The sequence below is a fragment of the Dermacentor silvarum genome, chromosome 1 (genome assembly GCF_013339745.2).
Source record: "Dermacentor silvarum isolate Dsil-2018 chromosome 1, BIME_Dsil_1.4, whole genome shotgun sequence".
NCBI lineage: Eukaryota > Metazoa > Arthropoda > Arachnida > Ixodida > Ixodidae > Dermacentor > Dermacentor silvarum.
The window spans coordinates 335,816,057-335,836,825 of NC_051154.1; the positions used below are offsets into that span (position 1 = coordinate 335,816,057).

Sequence of the window (20,769 nt, forward strand, 5' to 3'; positions counted from 1 at the left end):
CTTTAAGCACACGATCAAGATGGTCGCGATAGAAAGGGGAACGGTGCTCAAATACGAAGAAAAGAAGAAGGTTACAGAACTGCAGTGTCAACTTGATTTCTTGATGTGCATGGAAGCTGCGAAGCCTGGGTCGTGCGCAATCGACATACGTGAAGTAAAAAACCACCTGGAAGCATTGGAAACACAAAAGTACAGCCGCGGTGATAAGAGCGCGAGCGGAAAAACTGTGGATGCGCGAAACGCCAAATAAACGCGCTTTGAGTGACGAAAGGCGATATGCCGCTCGGAACGAAATACGGCAACTCCGGTATCAAAATGAAATAACGTCCGATGGGAACAAAATTGAACAGGCCTTTGTTGACCAGTACCGAAACATAATCGGGAATGAAAGAAAGCCGAAAAGTAAGCTCAGTGATGAATTTCTACACTTAATGCCAAAGTTAGATGACAGCACTCGGGAACAACTTGAAGGGCCAATCAGTATGGAGGAAGTGAGTAGCGCAATTAATGACTTGACAATGAGTAAAGCACCAGGGCCTGATGGCCTGGGAGCCGCTTTTTATAAAGCCTTTAAAGATCAACTAGCACCTTTTCTGCTTGCCATGATCACAGAGGCGTACGCAGAAAAATCGTTGCCGGTCTCTTTTCGCACTGCTCATAAGGTACTTATTCCATAAACTGACGACCGAGAGAAATTGCTTTCTGTAGAGACGTACCGCCCGATAACACTTGCTAACACTGACTATAAAATATACACGAAGGTTTTAGCTAAGCGAATACAGAGTGTTATTACAGAATTAGTTGGACCGCATCAGACGTGCGGTGGGAAAGGGCGTTCAATAACTACAAATGTGCATGTCGCCCGCAGCATTTTGGAGTGGTGTGATGCATTTGAAAGCCGAATTGCAATGATGCAGTTAGATCTTGCAAAGGCATTCGACCGCGTGTCACAGGATGTTCTCTTTTCTGTCATTGAACAAACCAACATAGGTAACGTGATAATAGATGGGCTAAAAATGATTTACAACAATTCCTCGGTAGGCATCATAGTAAATACGAAACTAAGTGAAGCTGTCCCAGTTCTCTCATCCATAAGACAAGGGTGCCCACTTTCGCCTTCGCTTTTTGCCATTTATCTTGAGCCGTTTTGCCTAAATCTCATCAAAAATGAAAGAATCAATGGTTTTAAGCTTCAGTCATCTCAAGTGAAAGTTCTGGCCTACGCGGACGACATTGCGATTTTTTGTAGTGATAGGCAAAGTGTTCAAGAAGTCACAAATACTGCAAGAAAGTTCTGCCAGCAAACAGGGGGTCAAATTAACTGGGAAAAGCGTGTCGGCTTCTGGCATGGGCGCTGGGATATTACGCCATCTCATTTTGCTAACCTGTAATGTACAACAGTCCCTGCAAACTACCTCAAGGAACAGTCAAGGGATATACAAAGGAGGTGGTAGCCTCATTTCAATTCTTAACGGCTCGATTCTCGTTGGAGTATCTAAGTGTTGTAACAAAAAAGATCCTTTACAAAGATTTGATTGATGTCATGTTGCCAGTTCCCATGTATAGATCTATAAACTGTGCAGGTCCGGGAAATGATGTTTTAAAAAGAGTTAAGCGGATGCCTGTGAAACCTGGTACAAAGTCATTCTTTTTTAAGTTACACACTAATACTATCCCAGTTAAAACGTGGCTTGCTGAAAAGGGCATATTCGTGCCATGGACAACTAATTGTCTACTGTGCAAAAAGCCAGAAACACTCGAGCATGCCTTCATAGATTGTTGGGACGCGATATTTTCTGGAACGTGATGCAAAGAACGCTGAAAAAAGAATTACCCATAACCCCTATTGGCATAAGATACTTACCCGTAGACAATGAAAACGGCATACCTTACGATATGGTCATGCTACTGGGCCTCCATAGTTTGTGGAGAACACGTATGGCCGTCAGACACGCTGACGTTACCACGCGATCGGCAAGGGAGAATTTTGTGGAAAATGTATGCTACATACGCGATGTGTATCGAGTACAAGCTGAACCACCTCACTGGATCAGCGTATTTGATGAACTGTCAAAAATCAAGAAATTTTAATGCCGTATCTCAACCAAAGTAGGCTGACAATTTTTTAACCACCCATTTGTATCTGGTTGTTGAAATAAAAACTCTACTCTTCCAACAACCGCGCTCGTCGCTCGCTCTCCCGCACCGTCTCTTATCATCTCCACACGGCTCTGACCTTTATGCGCCGTGCATTCGCCGCTCAGTTTCCGTTGAAGCGATAGACCGCACGCACCTTCGCCCGCGGCGGCGTATGCACTCGCTGCCAGCGTTTTGACAGTCGTTGTCTTCAGTCATTCAGTGTGATCTATTCATGTTTGTTTGTACGCGCTCACACCACGCTTGTTCATTCGGATAGCAATAGTCGGGCCACATTTTCCAACGCACGCTACACATGCAATGCTGCCCGGATCGGCAGTGCAGCGCTACAGGTGTGTCCCTTCCCACGCGCTGCCCACGGGAAGCGCTTCTCATCAACACCACCGTTTCACACGCGCCTTCTCGTGGTTATCGAGTCTGTCTTCATGTCGGTCTACTTACGCCGCAGCACACCTGCATACTTAATCAGCTCATGTTTACTACAATTCATATTGCTACCAAAGCCGCTCACCTTACTTCGTATGACATTGCTGTGTTGCTATCGCATTCATTGCTTCGCCCTTAGGGCGAAACTGTGACATAATTTTTATTTCTATTGTGATCGTATACGCGCAGAAGAAAAGGGGGAGCGAAAAACCCTACTCCGTGCTCGGTTCCCGTGGTGTAGTGCGATTCTGCTTGCGGCCACCGAGCGTGACAGACGTATGATGACGGGCTCCGTAGGAACGGCTTCAGCGGCCCAGAGCGGCCACGGTAACAGGACTTCCACCACGGACAGCGAGTATCAAGTTGTTTTGCCGAGTTTGCCAACAGGGCGTTTTGTTTTGAACACAGTTTTTTTACATTGTGATATCAGGGCCCGCCCATACCGGGTGGAAGATTTCCGCGATGCGCTCGCCCCGTTATCGCTCCTGCCGGAAGTGGTGGCTCTCGGGGCCTACCGTATGAGCCATGTTTGGGCCGTAACCTTCAAGGACGACGAAGCGGTGAAGAAGATCGTCAGCTTTGGTGAGCTGCAGGTCAAAAAGGGCCGATGCCTCGTCATTGACCCCGCCAACCAGGATGTGCGCTTGAAAGTGCATTGGCTGCTTCACACCGTTCCAGACGAGGACGTGCGTCTTGCCTTCGCGCCGTTCGGAAAAGTCACGGACGTCGCCCGAGAGCGGTGGCGTGTTCATGGCGTGGCTGATAGGAACTCTACTACAAGACTGGTTACGCTGAAGTTGAAGCCGGGCGTAACACTGGTCGACCTGCCACATCAGGTGAGCGTCGCCGGCGAGCTGGCTCTCGTGGTTGTGCCGGGCAGGGCGCCTCTCTGCCTGCGCTGCCACGGAACGGGCCATATTCGTCTCGACTGCAGCATTCCGCGGTGTGGTGCGTGCCGACGCTTCCCTCACGAAGAGAGTCAGTATGAGCGGACGTACGCTAGCGTGACCGGACCCGTGAACAACGACGATAACTCCGCCCTGCTCATGGACGAGGCGGACATGGAAGACACATCGTCCACCGCTAAGGAAGCAGCTGGCGAGGTGGCAAAGTCGGAGGTACGACTTCAGCAACAGAGGCAACACGTCGATGAGGCCGCCGCCTCTGAACAACAAGAGAAAGCAGAAGGCACTGCAGCCATGCCGAACCCTGAGTAAGAGAGCCCACCTGATCCGGGAGCGGCCTCCACCCCCCCTGAGCCTGAAGACATGGACACCCATAGCGGGCTCGCTACCTTGCAGGCCGGGAAACGCCCACGCGACCAGACGAATAGCCTGGCTACGATACAGGACAGCAGTGGCGGAGACGAGCCACCGCCCAAAACGCCAGGTATGAGGAGACCAACCTTGAAGCTGCGGCCGAACATTACGGCCGATCCACGGCAGGCGGGTAAACCGCCTCCGTAGTTCTGTACTGTGTATAGCTTGACGCGGGTTGGGGGGTTGGTGAGTGCAATGGCCGTCACTCTGAGCACTATTCTTTTTAGATACGGGTCAGGAACGGGGGCCCAAGTTGCATCTGAGTGTTGTTTTCGAGAGGTCGGGTGTGTTCCCTATTGTGGCATTCGACGCGGTTATCGGCACGTCATTATGTACAATCGGCGTCAAATGAAAGCCGAACAGCGGAGCGCGTGCCACAAGCATCAGAAACAGGATAGTGCGCGCCGTCCAGTGCGCGCCGCAAACAGGATAGTGCGCGCCGCAGACAGGCCCACACATACGGTTTGGTAGCACAGCGCCACCCCACTGAAGTACGATTTTTTTTGCCTGCGTTTCCACTCGGATTTTTGAAAGGAAGAAGAAAAAAGAAAACAGAAGCGAAACCTGAGCTTCTGAGTGTTGCTGAATTTTCGCTTCTGTTTTCTTTTTTTTCTTCCTTTCAAAAATCCGAGCGGGAACACGGGCAAAAAAAAAAATCGCACTTCAGTGGGGTGGCGCTGTACTACCAAACCGGATGTGTGGGCCTGTCTGCGCTGATGACTGGACGGCGCGCACTATGCTGTTTCTAATGCTTGTGGCACACGCTCCGATGTTCGGCTTTCATTTGACGCCGATTGTACACTCAACCATGGGTGCCTGTGATGGGCACCATTCTACCATGTAGTCATGGCGGCTAATATTGAAGTAGCGCTACGTGTAGCCACGTTAAATGTACGAGGGCTCGGTGCAAGAAGGCGACAATGTCAGCTTAGTCGTCTACTCTTAGATAATGACTTCCATCTTGTGGGAATTCAAGAAACCAAAATAGAGAGCCAAGAGCTAACCGACAGAATCGTGTCCAATTTTCGTACTCACATCGACGTGTGTGTTTCTCACGCTGTTGGTGGATCAGGTGGTTGCGCATTTGAAAGTTTCGCATTTGTGTGCAGTCAGTGTTTTCGTGTGAAACTGGGCGCCTTTTAGTGGCTGATTTTTGTTTTTGCGATAAGGATTTCCGTGTCATTTGTGTCTACGCACCGAATATCGAAACAGACCGGCGATCCTTCTTTCAGCGTCTTGAAGCGTACGTAAACTGTCAGAAGGTGGTAATACTGCTGGGCGATTTCAACTGTGTATGCACTGCTGACTATCGCGCAAGATGTTCACACGTTCGCGATAAGAGTGCCGAACTGCTAAATGCAGTGGTGCGCGATTATGACTTGGAAGATGTCGGTAGTGTCTTCGCCAGCGGTACTCACCCGCAGTTTACCCACTTCTAGCGTGATAGCCACGCTCGGCAAGATAGATTATATGTGTCAGCCGAATTGGTGCCTTTGTGTAGTGAATATGATGTGCAACCCATTGCATATAGCGATCACTGCTTGGTAACTGCCACCTTTGGGAAAAGACAGATCAAACACACCTTTAACTGGGACCTCTCGAAATTGAACGTGCAGTTGTTGGATGACGATGGTTTCGTTGATGCTGTTGCGAAGGAACTAGAAAGCCTGATTTCAGTCCAACTAGAAAGCTTCGCCATTAAATGGGAAGAATTTAAACAGAAAGTTAAAACTATGGCTATTGAAAGAAGCAGTGTACTTCGGCATAACCTGAAACAGGCAGAAACTAACCTTCGCCAGCAACTGCAATTTTTCATCAGCATGGAAAGTGTCCAGCCTGGTGTGTATACTAAGGAAATAAAGGAAGTGAAAGCCGAACTCGAAAGGATAGACTCTGAGAAGTACAAAGTGGCCGTTGTGCGATCAAGGTCTGAGAAGCTGTGGGCGGGAGAAGCGCCAACAAAACGAGCCCTCTCAGACGAGAAAAGGTACGCGTGTCGGAAGGAAATCCGCCAGCTAGCTAAAGGCAATGATATCACGTCCGACCAAAACGACATCAAGCAAGGGATCGCCGATCACTTCAAAGCCTTCTTGAGTCAACCACGTGAACCTAAAGAGGGCTACCAGATGGAATTCCTTTCATTGATGCCAAGGCTAGATGAAGATGTTAAAACACGGCTTGAACATCCCATTAGCCTGAGTGAGATAGAGTGCGCAATAGACGAGTTGGCCCCCGGTAAAGCACCTGGGCCTGATGGCTTAGGGGCCACTTTCTATAAAACTTTTAAGTCTGCGCTGGCTCATGTCCTTCAACTAGTTATTAGCGAAGCGTACGGCCGAAAAAGATTGCCCTTGTCTTTCACAACATCGCATAACGTACAATCCCGAAGATTGATGATGAAAAGAAACGCTTGTTGCCTGGCTCATATCGCCCGATAACTCTAGCCAACGTTGACTATAAAATATTCACGAAAGTTCTAGCGAAACGACTGCAAGTTGTTATCAAAACATTGGTAGGTCCGCACCAGACTTGTGGCATTAAAGGCCGCAGTATCACAACAAATGCACACGTGGTTCGAAGTGTGCTCGAGTGTGGCAATGGCGCGATTGGCGATTACGTCGCGATGATGCAGATCGATTTGGCAAAAGCCGTTGACCTCGTCTCGCACAAGGCTCTGCTATGTATACTTGAATATACGAATGTTGGCAGTGTGATAACGGAAGGTGTCACGATGGCCTCCAAAGACTGCTCAACGAGAATCATTGTTAATCAGGAGCTCACCGATAGCTTTCGTGTGCTCTCGTCGGTGCGTCAAGGATGCCCACTTTCACCCCTTCTGTTTGCTGCTTATCTCGAGCCACTCTGTTTGGCCATTAAAAACAACGAAGGCATAGCAGGCTATCGACTACAGGCAGCACATGTTAAAATATTGGCGCATGCAGACGACATCGCGATTTTCTGCACAGATAAAGCCAGGATTAAAGAGGCAACTGCTGTAGTCGAAAATTTTTGCGATTCAACTGGAGCCTAGATAAACAGGCATAAAAGTTATGGCTTCTGGCATGGGGGGAGTTGGGAAGACACGCCGGAGACCTTTTCTCGATTGAATTGGTCAAGGGTACCTACACAATACCTGGGAGTGCCTCTCGGAAGTTACTGTGAGCCCGAACCGTACTGGCTGGACCAAGTTTCGAGAGCAAAGGAAAAGGTTGACGGTTAGAGAGGAAAGCAATTGTAAATGGTTTTCTAGAGCCACTGTTTGCAACCTTTTTTTAGTTTCTAAGATATGGCATGTTATGAATGTGTTGTGTGCTGCGCAGGTAAGCGTACAAAAAATTCACCGCATTTTCGCTTCCTTCATTTGGGCCTCTACCTGGGAGAGGACGAGTCGAAAATTTGTTTCTCCCGGTCAATAAAGGTGGGCTTGGCCTGGTTCATTTGTTTTTGCGACATATTGTGTCACGCTGTGTGTTTCTGCGGGATCAAAATGATCTCTTTCTTCGAACACTAATACAAGTACGGCTGTGTAGACTTCTTCCGGAATTTGTTGTTTCGTTGGCTCAGAACATGCCGGGAACCGTGACAGGGTACCTGCGTGAAGTGCTGGCGTATAGCTCGTTGAATGTGCGTTTTTCGCAGCAGTATCTGTCCACCGTTACAAAGAAAAAATATTAGACATCTTGTGGGACACGATGCTACCTCTACCTTGGTACCGTTCGCCACACCGTAGAGGTCCCGGACAGGACGTTCTAAAAAGAGTCAAGAAAATGCCAGTACGGCCATCAACTAAGTCTTTCTTTTTCCAATACATACAAACACACTTCCCGTTAAGACCTGGCTTCATAGCAAGGGTACTTTCATCCCCTGGACAACCGACTGCTTTTTATGTAAAAAAACCAGAAACAATAGAACATGTTTTCTTAGATTGCTGGGACCCGATCTTTCACTGGGACGTTCTGCAGAGAACGCTGAAGAAACAGTTACCTATGGATCCGTATGCAATACGCTTCTTGCCAGTAGATACCTCAGACGAAGTACCATGTGACCTAATTATGGTCCTGGGCCTCCACGCTGTGTGGAAAACTCGCATGCAATTTGAACACGCTGACATCGTTGTTATACCCGTGCGTAAACACTTCATAGAAAGCGTTGTTTATGCGAGAGACGCTTACAAATCACTGCCTGATCCACCACAATGGATGTCTGTACTTGATGAATTGGTGTCGGTGAAACGATTTTAGTGCTGAGTTGGCCAAAGTGTGGCTGGCACGTTTTAACCTTTGTAACCTTTGATTTTGAACGTCGAAGACGGGAATAAAGTAAAAAAGTCGGTTCCCGTGGTGTAGTGGTTATCACGTGCGCTTCACACGCGTAAGGTCCCCGGTTCGATCCCGGGCGGCAACAAAGCTTTTTCAGTTTTATTTCTATTTTGATCGTATACGCGCAGAAGAAAAGGGGGAGCGAAATACCCTACTCCGTGCTCGGTTCCCGTGGTGTCGTGGTTATAACGTGCGCCTCACACGCGCAAGGTCCCCGGTTCGATCCTGGGCGGGAACAAAGGTTTTTCATTTTTATTTTTATTGCGATCGTATACGCGCAGAAAAAAGGGGGTGCGAAATGACCTCCGTGCTGGGTTCCCTTCATGTGATTCTGCTTCCGGCCACCGAGCGTGACGGACGTACGATGACGGGCTCCGTAGGAGTGGCTTCAGCGGCCCAGAGCGGCCGCGGTAAGAGGATTTCCACCACGGACAGCGAGTATCAAGTTGTTTTGCCGAGTTTGCCAACAGGGCGTTTTGTTTTGAACACCGTTTTTTTACATTGTGATATCAGGGCCCGGCCATACCGGGTGGAAGATTTCCGCGATGCGCTCGCCCAGTTATCGCTCCTGCCGGAAGTGGTGGCTCTCGGGGCCTACCGTATGAGCCACGTTTGGGCCGTGACCTTCAAGGACGACAAAGCGGTGAAGAAGATAGTCAGGGTTGGTGAGCTGCAGGTCGAAAAGGACCGATGCCTGGTCATTGACCCCGCCAACCAGGATGTGCGCTTGAAAGTACATTGGCTGCTGCACACCGTTCCTGACGAGGATGTGCTTCTTGCCTTCGCGCCGTTTGGAAAGGGCGCGGACGTTGCCCGCGAGCGGTGGCGGGTGCACGGCATGACTGAGAAGGGTTGAACTACCCGGCTGGTCACCCTAAAGTTGAAAGCAGGCGTGAAGCTGGATGACCTGCCCCGCCAGCTGAACGTTAGCGGTGAATTGGCACTAGTCGTTGTACCGGGCAGGCCCCCGCTGTGCCTTCGGTGTCGCGGTACGGGCCACATCCGCAGGGAGTGTCGAGTCCCGCGTTGCTGAACGTGCCGACGCTACGGGCACGAAGAAGACCAGTGTGCTCGCACTTACGCGAGCATTGCAGGCCCAGGAACCACCGAATACTCCTCCGAGATGCTGATGGACGAAGCGGACGCGGAGGAAGCAGCCCGGGCAGCTGGGAAACCAACGAGTGACACTGCGCCTTCGTTGACGCCTCTGGTGAAGCAGAAGGCGGTGGTTTCCAGTGCAATGGCTGATAGTGTACCGGCGCAGCGTGAGCAGAAACATGACGGCTATGACAAGGCGACGGACGCGATGAAAGCCACGGTCGAATCACTAGGCAGTGTAGAGACCCCAGACATGAATGCCATGGAGACCAGCCAAGTAGCGGCGGGCTTGACGGCCGGGAAGCGTCCTCATCAAGAAGACGGCGTGAAACAGCAGCCTGCAGGCGAAGGTGACGAGCCTCCGACGAAGGTACCGGGTGTCAGACGTTCGACGCTAAAGCCACGGCCGAACCTTCCCGTCGAAGCACGGCAGGCGGGGGAACCGCCTCCGTAGCAGCGCTGGGTCCAGGTCGACGTGAGCGCCGGTTGTTGGTCGACCGGCGTCAAGAGATTCCGACAGTCGTGAGGAAAGATGCGCCGACCGTGAAGGTAGGCACCATGCGGACTGAGTCGGCTTTTTTTGAAAGAGATGGCTATTAATCTAAGTACTCCACTTCGTGTAGCGACTTTGAACGTCAGAGGGTTGGGTGCAAGAAGGCGACAGTACCAGCTTAATCGCCTCCTGCTAGATAACGACATTGACATAGTCGCTGTGCAGGAGTCGAAAATAGTCAGGAGCAAACCGACCGCATGGTGTACTCCTTTGACGCCAACTTTCATGTGTGTGTCTGTCACTCTGTTGGGGCGTCGGGTGGATGCCTAATATTCATTCGTAACGCGTTAGGAATAAGCGTAGAGTCGGTCTTTGCCTGCCCAAGTGGTCGACTTTTGGTTTCTGATTTCATGTTTTCAAATCTATGTTGGCGCATTGTTTGTGTATATGCTCCCAATGTAGAAAGCGAGCGTCAACTTTCTTTGAGTCCCTTGAGCCATGGTTGAACGTTGACAAGATTTTGTTTGTATTGGGGAACTTCAACTGTGTGGGCGCCGCAGTTGACAGAGTAAGTGTAGGCCACTTAGAGACAAAACCTCGGAATTGTTGAACACGCTTGTTCACGATTATGGTCTCGAGGATATTGGCAGTGTGTTCTCTACTGGGACCCACCCAGAATTGACGCACTTTCAGCGGGAGAGTCATGCTAGACTTGACCGGATGTATGTGTCTGTTGATCTTGTGCACCTATGCTCTAGCTATGATGTTAAACCTGTGCCTTTCAGCGATCACTGCCTTGGGAGTACCACTTTAGGAATAAAGGACAGGAAATCGCGTTTTAACTGGCTCTTATGGAAACTGAATGCAAAACTTCTGGAAGATGAAGAGTTTATTTTGCGAGTTCAGACCGAGCTAGAGAAAATGCTAGATGCACAGCCTGCTAGCTTTGCAGTTGAATGGGAAGGATTCAAAGAGTGGGTAAAAATGAAAGCTATAGAAAAGTGCAGTGTAGCTCGTTATAAAGAGAAAGAGAAAGAACTGAATGGGGAACTTGAATGGCTGCTGAGCATGGAAAGTAGCGTGCCGGGAAATTTCACTAAAGAAATACGAGAAGTGAAATGTGAGCTCAAAAGAATCGACGCAAACAGATACAGAGCCGCCGTTATACGCGCAAGGTCCGAAAAATTGTGGGCTGGCGAAACGCCAACACAGCGAGCGCTATCGGACGAAAAAAAGTGCGCTTGCAAGAGTAGGAGCATCCTGTATGACGGCCGGATTACAGAAGGTAGAAAATGCATTCAGAGCGCTATAGCCGAACACTTCTCTGAACTTCTTAGCAATAAACTGAAGACCATAGACGGCTTTCATGTAGACTTTTTAAGACATATGCCAACTCTAGATGACGAAATTAAAGAACTTCTCGAAATGCCTATAACATTGCGGGAGATAGAGAAAGCGATAGACGACCTACCATCTGGGAAAGCCCCTGGGCCAGACGGGCCAAGTGCTGCTTTCTTTAAAATCTTTAAACATTCTGTTGCACAGTACATGCTCCATGTGTTGAGTGAGGCTTACGAACGCAAGCAGATTCCACTGTCTTTCTCTACTTCCCCCATTGTTTTGATACCGAAGACTGACGATCCCGGAAAACGCCTGTTGGTGGGGTCATATCGACCGATTAGCCGCACTAACGTCGACTACACAGTCTTTATGAAGGTGTTATCAAAACGACTGCAGTCTGTGATCTCGAAATTGCTTGGGTCTCACCAGACATGTGGCATTAAAGGCCGTAGCATCGCCACAAATATACACGTTGCACGCAGCGTATTAGAGTGTGTTGATGCATTTGGCAGTCAGGTAGCAATGATGCAGCTCGACTTGGCAAAAGCCTTTGACCGTGTCTCTCACGAAATACTGTTTTCCATTCTGGAACACTGCAACCTTGGTTGCGTTATAGTAGAAGGCGTAAATATGGCCTACAAGAACTGTACGACCCGTATTATAGTTAACGGCGAACTCACTGACAGACTCGCTGTACGTTCTTCAGTAAGGCAGGGATGCCCGCTTTCCCCCTTGCTTTTCGCAGTTTATTTAGAGCCGCTCTGCATGGCAATTATCAACTCTGATAATATTTCGGGTTACAGGCTGCAGTCGTCGCATGTGAAAGTACTCGCGTATGCAGATTATATAGCGGTGTTTTGTGCAGACAGAGAGAGCATCTGTGAAGTCACGAGTGTGGTGGAAAAATTTTGTGTTCAGACTGTAAGCAAAATTAATTGGGAAAGAAGCTCCGGTTTTTGACATGGTCAATGGGACGTAGCACCGGATTGTTTTTCTCGGTTACGATGGTCTACCTTGACAACGCGATATCTAGAAGTGCCCCTGGAATGTTATCGGGATCCCAGCTCGTACTGGAAAAAAGAAACTTTGAGAGTGAAAGAGAAAGCGGACGCGTTGCAAGGGAGGCAGCTGTCAATGTTTTCCCGTGCCTCTATCTGCAATATTTTTTTTATTTCGAAGCTGTGGTATGTCATGAATGTACTGTGTGCGACGCGGACAGCTGTTCAAAAAATGCATCGTGTTTTTCCTGTTTTTATTTGGGCGTCCACTTGGGAAAAAACCAGCCGAACTAACCTTTTTGTTTCATGTAAAAGCGGAGGCCTTGGCCTAGTGCATTTATTTTTGCGGCAAGTAGCTTCGCGATTTATGTTCCTACGTGATCAAAGTGATCCCTTTCTAAGAACTGTTATGCAAGTGCGCTTACAGAGGCCGCTCCCTGGAAGAATAGTCTCATGTGAGAACATGTATGGAGCAGTGACAGGCTACTTGCGCGAGGTTGTCCTTTTGTGCAAGATGTTGGAAGTACGATTTACGCCTGACTACCTATGCAATGTTAATAAGAAAGATCTGTACAAAGCGCTTGTTGACGTGATGTTGCCGATACCCTTTTACCGGTCGCCACACTGTGGAGGCCCAGGGCAAGATATTCTTAAACGAGTTAGGAAGATTCCCGTCAGACCTGCAGTAAAAACGTTCTTTTTTAAACTGCATTCCGGTACGGTGCCTGTCAAAACCTGGCTGCATGATAAAGGGATATTCGTGCCATGGACAACAAACTGTTTGTTATGCAGGAAGCCCGAGACAGTTGAACATGTTTTCTTAGAATGCTGGGATCCCATTTTTTACTGGGATGTGCTTCAGAGAACGATTAAAAAGAGCTCCCCTTAAACCCTTACGGCATCCGGTTCTTACCAGTTGAAAACGAAGACGTGCCCTACGATTTAATCATGCTCCTTGGCCTCCACAGTCTGTGGAAAACACGAATGCAGGTGCGAAACGCCGACATAAATACACGTTCTACACGTGAAAACTTTATTGAGAGTGTTGTTTATATTCGTGAATGTTTCAGGGCGCAGCCTGATCCACCAGAGTGGATGCCGCTGCTAGATGATTTGGTGCAACTGAAAAGATTTAACTCCGCACGCGTCAGCTCAAGTGTAGCTGAGGTGTTTTTATCTTTCGTGCTTTGTATTTCCACGTCCGAGAAGGCAATAAAGAAAAAAAATTTGTGGTGTAGTGGTTATCACGTGCGTCTCACACGCGCAAGGTCCCCGGTTCGATCCCGGGCGGGAACACAGCTCTGTCATTGTTATTTTTATTTCGCTCGTGCACGCGCAGAAGAAAAGGGGAGCGTAATACCCTACTCCGTGCTCGGTTCCCGTGGTGTAGTGGTTATCAGTTGCGCCTCACACGCGCAAGGTCCCCGGTTCGATCTTGGGCGGGAACAAAGCTTTTTTATTTCTATTTCGATCGTATACGCGCAGAAGTAAAGGGGGAGCGAAATAACCTACTCCGTGCTCGGTTCCCGTGGTGTCATTCTGCTTCCGGCAGCCGTGCTGTGCGGTTCGTGGAATCATGAGCTCCGTTGGAGCGGCGATGGCGGCCCTTACCAGCCGCGGTAACAGGAAACAAGAAGGTGAGTACCCTTTTGTTTTGCCACAACCGCCTACAGGACGCATCGTTCCCAATGCAGTTTTTCTGCATGGTGACGTGCGAGCACGGCTTTACAGAGCCGAAGATTTCAGGGACGCTCTTGCTCTAGCCAGGATGCTGCCGGAAGTTGTCGCACTCGGTGCCTATCAGATTAACCATGTCTGGGCAGTTACCATGTGCAATGCAGACGCTACCAAGCGGCTGCTAGCCTTGAAGGAAATGACAGTGAAGAGACGGCGCTGCGTCGTCGTGGACCCACAGGACCGGCAAGTCAAGTTACGCCTTCACTGGCTTATTTACGGCGTAGCAGACGAGGACGTGCGTAAAGCGCTAGCCGCTTACGGCAAGGTGGTGGACGTACAGCGTGATCGTTGGCGGGTGCCGGGTGTACAAGAAAAGAACTCGACTGCCCGGACGGTGCTGATGAAGTTGAAAACTGGCTTGAAGTTGGAAGACCTACCGCACCAGTGCCTGCGCTGTCAGGGCTCTGGACATGTCCGGTGTGACTGCAAAGTGCCCCGGTGCTCGATATGCAGACGATTTGGACACGAAGAGGCTCAGTGCACGCGGTCCTACGCCGCAGCTACTGGGCGAGGAGTGAGCGACTACACCGAGAAGCACTTAATGGACGTGACCGAAGCCGAGGAGGCAGCAAAGGGAAGCGGAAGCCTGGAAACCCAAGAGGAACCAAGCAGCGAAAAGACGCCAGAATGCAAGCAAAGCCAGTTGACAACAGAGGCTGCAACCAAGCCGCCAGCGACATTGACCGAACTGGTAGCAACGTCCGTCCCCGCTGACGACAACACGTTGGAGAGCAGCGATACAGAAGGCACCCAGGCTGAACCAACGAAGCCGCGCTTGCCGCGGAGCCAAGCCCATAGCAGCAGAGTCAACCCGGCTGTCAAGCGTCCGCTTGAAGGGACCGCGGACATGAAGGCGTCCTCCGGGAGACGCCCCAGCGTTAAGCCACGGCCAAATATCGAATCGGAGAGGAAGGCCACCGACGAGCCGCCGAGGCAACACCTGGACACGTACCGGGCAACCGGGCGGATACGAAAACGTCTAGCCGTGCGCTAGACGTGCAAGGTAAGCGTCATGCTTCGGGTCCTGCTACCTCCTGTTAAAACATGGCACGCAACGCGTCGTTTAGTTTGGCTACGCTCAACGTGCGAGGTCTGGCCGCAAAGAAAAAGCAGAGCCAAGTATACCGGTTGTTAGCGGACATTTTGGCAGTGCAAGAAACAAAAGTTGAAGGGGAGGAGCAGACCCGGAGCATGATGCTTCGCTTCACGTCTCGCTACTACGTGGCAGTGAGTCATGCAGTGCAGTGTGCAAGTCCGCGGGATGCCTGCTATTTTTGAAAAAGTTACCGGGGCTAGATGTAGAGAGTGTTTATTCATGTCCGAGTGGTAGATTTATTGTTGTTGATTTTTATTACAGTGATGTTACCTGGACAGTAATATGTATTTATGCACCGAACGGTACAGATGAGAGTTATAATTTTTTTCTGAGCATTGAGCCGTATCTCACTGCAGACAAACATGTTCTTGTGTTAGGAGATTTCAACTGCGTTTCGAGCAATTGGGACCGAAGTAACGCACACGAGTATAGAGACAAAAGTAGTCAGCTGTTATCACGGTTAATTGCAGAACATGATATAGATTATGTTGCAGAATGTCTCGAGGGAGCGAGAGAAGTGCAGTTTAAGCTTTTCCAAGGACAGAGTTACGCTCGCCTTGACCGTATTTATGCATAAGTAGAGCTATTACCTTTGTGCACCCAATACTATGTAGTACCCGTGTCGTTTTCGGACCACTGTCTGGTTAAATATCTGGTGGGAAGTACGGAAAAACAAAACAAGTTTTCGTGGGATCGGTGGAAAATGAACGTAAAGCTTCTAAGCGACGAATGCTTTATTCAAGATGTGAAAGAGGCGATAGATGCAATGAAATCAGAACAGGTGCCCAGTGTTGGAGCGCAATGGGATTTATTTAAGCAATATGTCAAAATGAAAGCCATAGAGCGATCTAGCTGCATCAAGTATGAGGATGAAGTCAAAGAAAGAAATTTAAGAACAATGCTTGAAAAACTGGTTAAGCTTGAATGCCGTGAGTCGGGCAAGTTTAAAGACATCCGTAGCACAAAACAGAAACTCGAAGTAGCAGATGAAGAACGTTATCGGGGAGCGATAGTGCGGGCCAGAGCCGAGGCATGGGCGGCCGGGGAGACGCCCACAAAGCGAGCGCTGGGAATCGAAAGGGCGCACGCAGGCCGTAATCACATCGAAGTCATAGAAGAAAATGGTGGTGAAATACCAGATACGGAGGGCATAAGGCGAGCTTTCTTTCGATTCTACGAAGGGCTGTTTGCCTATAGATCAGTAGATGTAGAAGAGTTCAAAACAGCCTTCTTAGAGCGCATGCCTCGGCTGTCAGAAGAAAGAAAGCAGCTCTTGAAGTACCAATATCAATAGTAGAAATAGAAAAGGCGATAGATGATCTTAACCCTGGAAAGTCGCCTGGGCCGGACGGTCTGAGCGCGGCTTGGTACAAAGCATTCAAGCAAGAGCTGTCCTCTCAGTTGAAATATGTCTTAGATGAGGCATTTGAGGTGGGAACGTTACCCCAGTCATTCTCCCAAGCACATACCGTGCTCATTCCAAAAAACTGAAGAAAAGGACAGGCTAAGACTTGTGACCTCATACAGACCAATCTCGCTAACTGTGACTATAAAATATTTATGAAAGTATTAGCTAGTAGACTTCAGACTGTTATGACTCAGATTGTTGGAGGCTACCAGACCTGTGGTATTAAGGGCCGCTCTATTTTTACTAATATTCATTCATTGAGGAGTGTGCTTGAGTGTTGTGACGCCACTTGGTCGGCTGTCGCAATACTCCAGCTTGACCTAGAAAAGGCATTTGACTGTGTATCTCATGTAATATTGCTTTCCATACTCGAACATGTTAATTTAGGCTGAATCATCATCGACGGAATATCCATAGCTTATCGAAACTGCAAAACGCACCTGATAGTCAACAACACATTGGGGGCTCCCGTTGACGTCCAGCGGAGCGTGCGTCAAGGGTGCCCAGTGAGTCCTCTCTTGTTTTGTATTTATATTGAAACCCTGTGTCTAGCAATAATTGAAAATGGTCGTGTTCATGGGTTCCGAGTGCAGGAGTCCGAGGTAAAGCTCTTAGCGTACGCTGATGATATAGCGGTGTGCTGTACGAAGAAGGAGAGCCTACTAGAGACAGTCGCTGTAGTAAGACGGTTCGGAGAAGTAACGGGGAGCTTTGTGAACTGGGGAAAGTGTCTGGGCTTTTGGCACGGCGAGTGGCCGTCAACACCAGAGACATTTGCCAACGTGAAATGGGTTAAAACCACAGTGAAGTACCTCGGCGTTCCCCTTGAAAATTATAAGTTGATTTCTGGCTAGAACAAGTCAAAGAAACACGAGAAAAGGCGGAGAGGTGGAAAGGTGCACACCTATCAATTTTCGCCAGAGCGACAATGTGCAATCTATTTTTGTTAGTAAATTATGGTATATTATGCAAGTGTTGTATTGTTCGCGAGCACATGTGCAGAAGTTGCACCGAGTGTTTGCAGTTTTATATTGGGCGTCCAGCTAGGAACGCTGCAGCCGCACGAATCTTTTTCGGCGAGTGAAAGGTAAGGCCTGGGTCCAGCGCAGCTATTCGTGCAGCAGCTTGTAAACCGTTTTTTCTTCTTTTGTGACGTCAAAGACCCTTTCTTAAGATGTGTGTGTCAAGTGAGACTTTGTAATGCGTTACCAGAGTTTGTTGTCACCAGCGAAATTATGCCTGGTACTCTGTTTGGGTACTTCAAGGAGATAGTAGCCAGTGTTCGTCTTTTGTCTGTTCGGTTCTCGAATGATTATATGTTCAGCGTGAAAAGAAAGAAAATGTACAGTGACCTGTGTGATGTTATTTTTCCAGTACCAATGTACCGAGCCATATACAGTGGAGGTCAGGAAAAGAACGTTTTAAAACGAGTAAAAAGAATGCACGTGCAGCCAGGAGTGAAACCTTTCTTCTTCAAGCTGTCTGACTTGTAAAAAACCTGAACCAGTAGACCATGTTTTCATACACTGTTGGGAGGGGGTGTACTTTTGGTACGTTCTGCAAATAACAATGAAGAAAGAATTGCCTTTAGATCCACAGGGCATCAGATTTCTACCACTGGATAATGAGGGCGGGGTCTCATTTGACCTCATCATGCTCACTGGCCTCTACTGTCTATGGCGGTCCCGAATGCAAGGCTTCTATTGTGACCCATAGGCGCGGCCTGCACGCGTACATTTCCGTGAACACATGTCACGCTTTCTGGAGGTCGAAAAAGCATTAGTTGATGCGCCTGAGTGGATACCTAGGGTAGAAGTCTTGGCATCCCTGAAGGAATTTTAAATGACAGTCAGCCAAGTCATGGTGGCCGCTATGTAAGAGTATGTTTTTTCTTCTGTATTTTCGTGTCCTAGTTATGTATTTTGTTTGTTTTGCTGACAGTGTGTAGGTGAACCTCTCGAGAACTGGAAATAAAAAAAAAACGTTCCCGTGGTGTAGTGGTTATCACGTGCGCCTCACACGCGCAAGGTCCCCGGTTCGATCCCGGGCGGGAACAACGCTTTTTTCATTTTTATTTCTATTGCGATCGTATACGCGCAGAAGAAAAGGGGAAGCGAAATAACCTACTCCGTGCTCGGTTCCCGTGGTGTCATTCTGCTTCCGGCCACCGAGCGGAACGGTCATAGAATCATGGCCTCTCCCGGGGCAGCGACAGCGGTCACTTTTGGCCGCGGTAACAGGACCAACGACGAAGAGAAGGATTACCCGTTTATTCTGCCGCAACTGCCTACAGGACGAGTGGCGATTAATACCGTGTTTTTGCACGGTGATGTGCGTGCGAGACCCTGCAAAGTCGAGGATTTTAGCGACGCCCTGCTGCCGACGGGCTTGCTGCCGGAGGGGCTGTGCATAGGGGCGTACCAGATCAACCACGTGTGGGCGGTGACCCTTAAGGATGCGACCACCGCGAGACAGATGGTGGCCCTCAAGGAACTACAATTGAAAGGACGACGGTGCGTCATCGTCGACCCACAGGACCAGCAGGTGAAGCTTCAGCTTCACTGGCTGCTGTACGGCGTTGCCGACGAGGACGTCCGGACGGCGTTCGCGGCTTTCGGCAACGTGGATGAGGTAAGCCATGCGAGGTGGCATGTCCAAGGTATGGGGGACAAGACCTCTACCACACGGACCGTGCTCCTCAAGCTGAAGAGCAGCGTCAAATTTGGAGGACCTTCCTCATCAGGTCCACGTCGGCGGAGAGCTCGCCTTGGTGGTCGTTCCCGGTCGGCCCATGCAGTGATTGCGCTGCCAGGGCACTGGGCACGTCCGGCGAGAGTGTAAGCTGCCGCGCTGCTGTCGCTGCAGACGTTTCGGGCACGTCGAAGCCGACTGCGTGAAGACCTACACTACAGCAACAGGCCCAGCAGTGAGTGAAGTGACAGCCGAACATCTGACGGATGTGTTCGAGGCTGACGACGCCGCTAAGGGAGCCGGAGACCAAGTGCTGCCAGCGTAGGCAAGTACCTTGACAGTGCCCGTGGGCGAACGGAAGGTTCTAGTGAAGGCGAAAGTGATGACGACCAATCAGAAATGCAACAGAGCTAGGCTGCTAACGACGGGACCGGGCTGCTAGCCTCGGTGCCACCTTCAAGCGCCCCCGAGACGACGCCGGAGACAAGGACAATGCCGCATGCAGCACGGGGGACAGGCCGCCGGCGAAAGCGCCTCTTGGGAGGCGTTCTGGTTTCAAACCTAAACCGAATGTTCTGACCGAGAGAAGGCCTGGGGACAAAACGCAGCAAACCACCAACAACGCCGGGAAGCCGGGTGGCTCCGGAGGCGGCTAGTCGTGAAAAGTAAGCACCATGCTCCGGGCCTGCTTCATTCTTTAGTACAGCACGGCACCTGACCCGTCTCTCAGTATTGCCACACTAAACGTGCGAGGCTTGGCGGCTAGCCGTAGGCAAAGTCAAGTCCTACGGTTGGTCACTGACTACGACATAGACGTTTTAGCTGTCCAGCAGACCAAGGTAGACGGGGAGGAGGAGACCGGGAGCATGGTGCGGCGTTTCACGTCTAGATATTATGCGGTCGTGAGCCACGCGGTGGGGACGTCCGCTGGATGTGTCCTGTTGGTTAAGAAGTTAAGAGAACTGGTTGTTCAAAGTGTGTTTTCATGTCAGTCAGGAAGGGTTGTTATGTGCGATTTTGTTTATTGTGAAGTTGAATTCCGAGTCATATGCATATATGCGCCAAATGGTGTAGAACAACGTGCATTATTTTTCCAATCTTTTTCAGTATATTAGCAGTGAAAAGTGCATGCTTTTGTTGGGGGATTTCAACTGTGTTTTGAGTGCTCGGGATTAATCCAATAATGCTGGTATCCGCGATAAAAGCAGTCATATATTGTCTAGGCTGATTAGTGAAAGTGAACTAGAAGATGTATGTGAGTGTCTGGAGGGGGAGCGGGAAGCGATGTATACGCGATTTCAAGGCAGTAGTCATGCGCGGTTAGACCGCTTTTACATGTCACAGGACATGATTCCGAAGTGCCACAGTTATTATGTTGCACCTGTGTCATTCTCAGATCACTGCTTGGTGAAGTGTACTATAGGAATGAAGAAGTGTCAATCTTTTAACTGGGACCAATGGAAAATGAATGAATGAATGAATTTCTGCGTACGGTATTACAGCTCAGGTTAAGAGCCGCTTTGCCGGCACTCATTGCTATAGTACCAATAGTATGCCAGGGGCGATTCGCGGCTATCTTAAACAAGTAGTCGATAGTGTGCTCTTTCTTTCAGTGCGTTTTTCTTTTGATTGTCTGTGACGTGAAAAGAAAGACATTATATAAAGATGTATGCTGCATTGTATTTG

General features: G+C 49.4%; 4 non-coding genes across 4 annotated transcripts; all 4 read left to right on the forward strand.

The window, feature by feature from the left end:
- The first annotated feature begins 8,233 nt into the window (after positions 1-8,233).
- Trnav-cac (transfer RNA valine (anticodon CAC)) lies at positions 8,234-8,306 on the forward strand. Its single transcript has one exon. It is a non-coding gene; the product is annotated as a tRNA-Val (tRNA).
- Positions 8,307-8,386: 80 nt separating this feature from the next.
- Trnav-cac (transfer RNA valine (anticodon CAC)) lies at positions 8,387-8,459 on the forward strand. Its single transcript has one exon. It is a non-coding gene; the product is annotated as a tRNA-Val (tRNA).
- Positions 8,460-13,526: 5,067 nt separating this feature from the next.
- Trnav-cac (transfer RNA valine (anticodon CAC)) lies at positions 13,527-13,599 on the forward strand. The gene has a single exon. It is a non-coding gene; the product is annotated as a tRNA-Val (tRNA).
- Positions 13,600-18,375: 4,776 nt separating this feature from the next.
- On the forward strand, positions 18,376-18,448 carry Trnav-cac (transfer RNA valine (anticodon CAC)). Its single transcript has one exon. It is a non-coding gene; the product is annotated as a tRNA-Val (tRNA).
- The last annotated feature ends 2,321 nt before the right edge of the window (positions 18,449-20,769 follow it).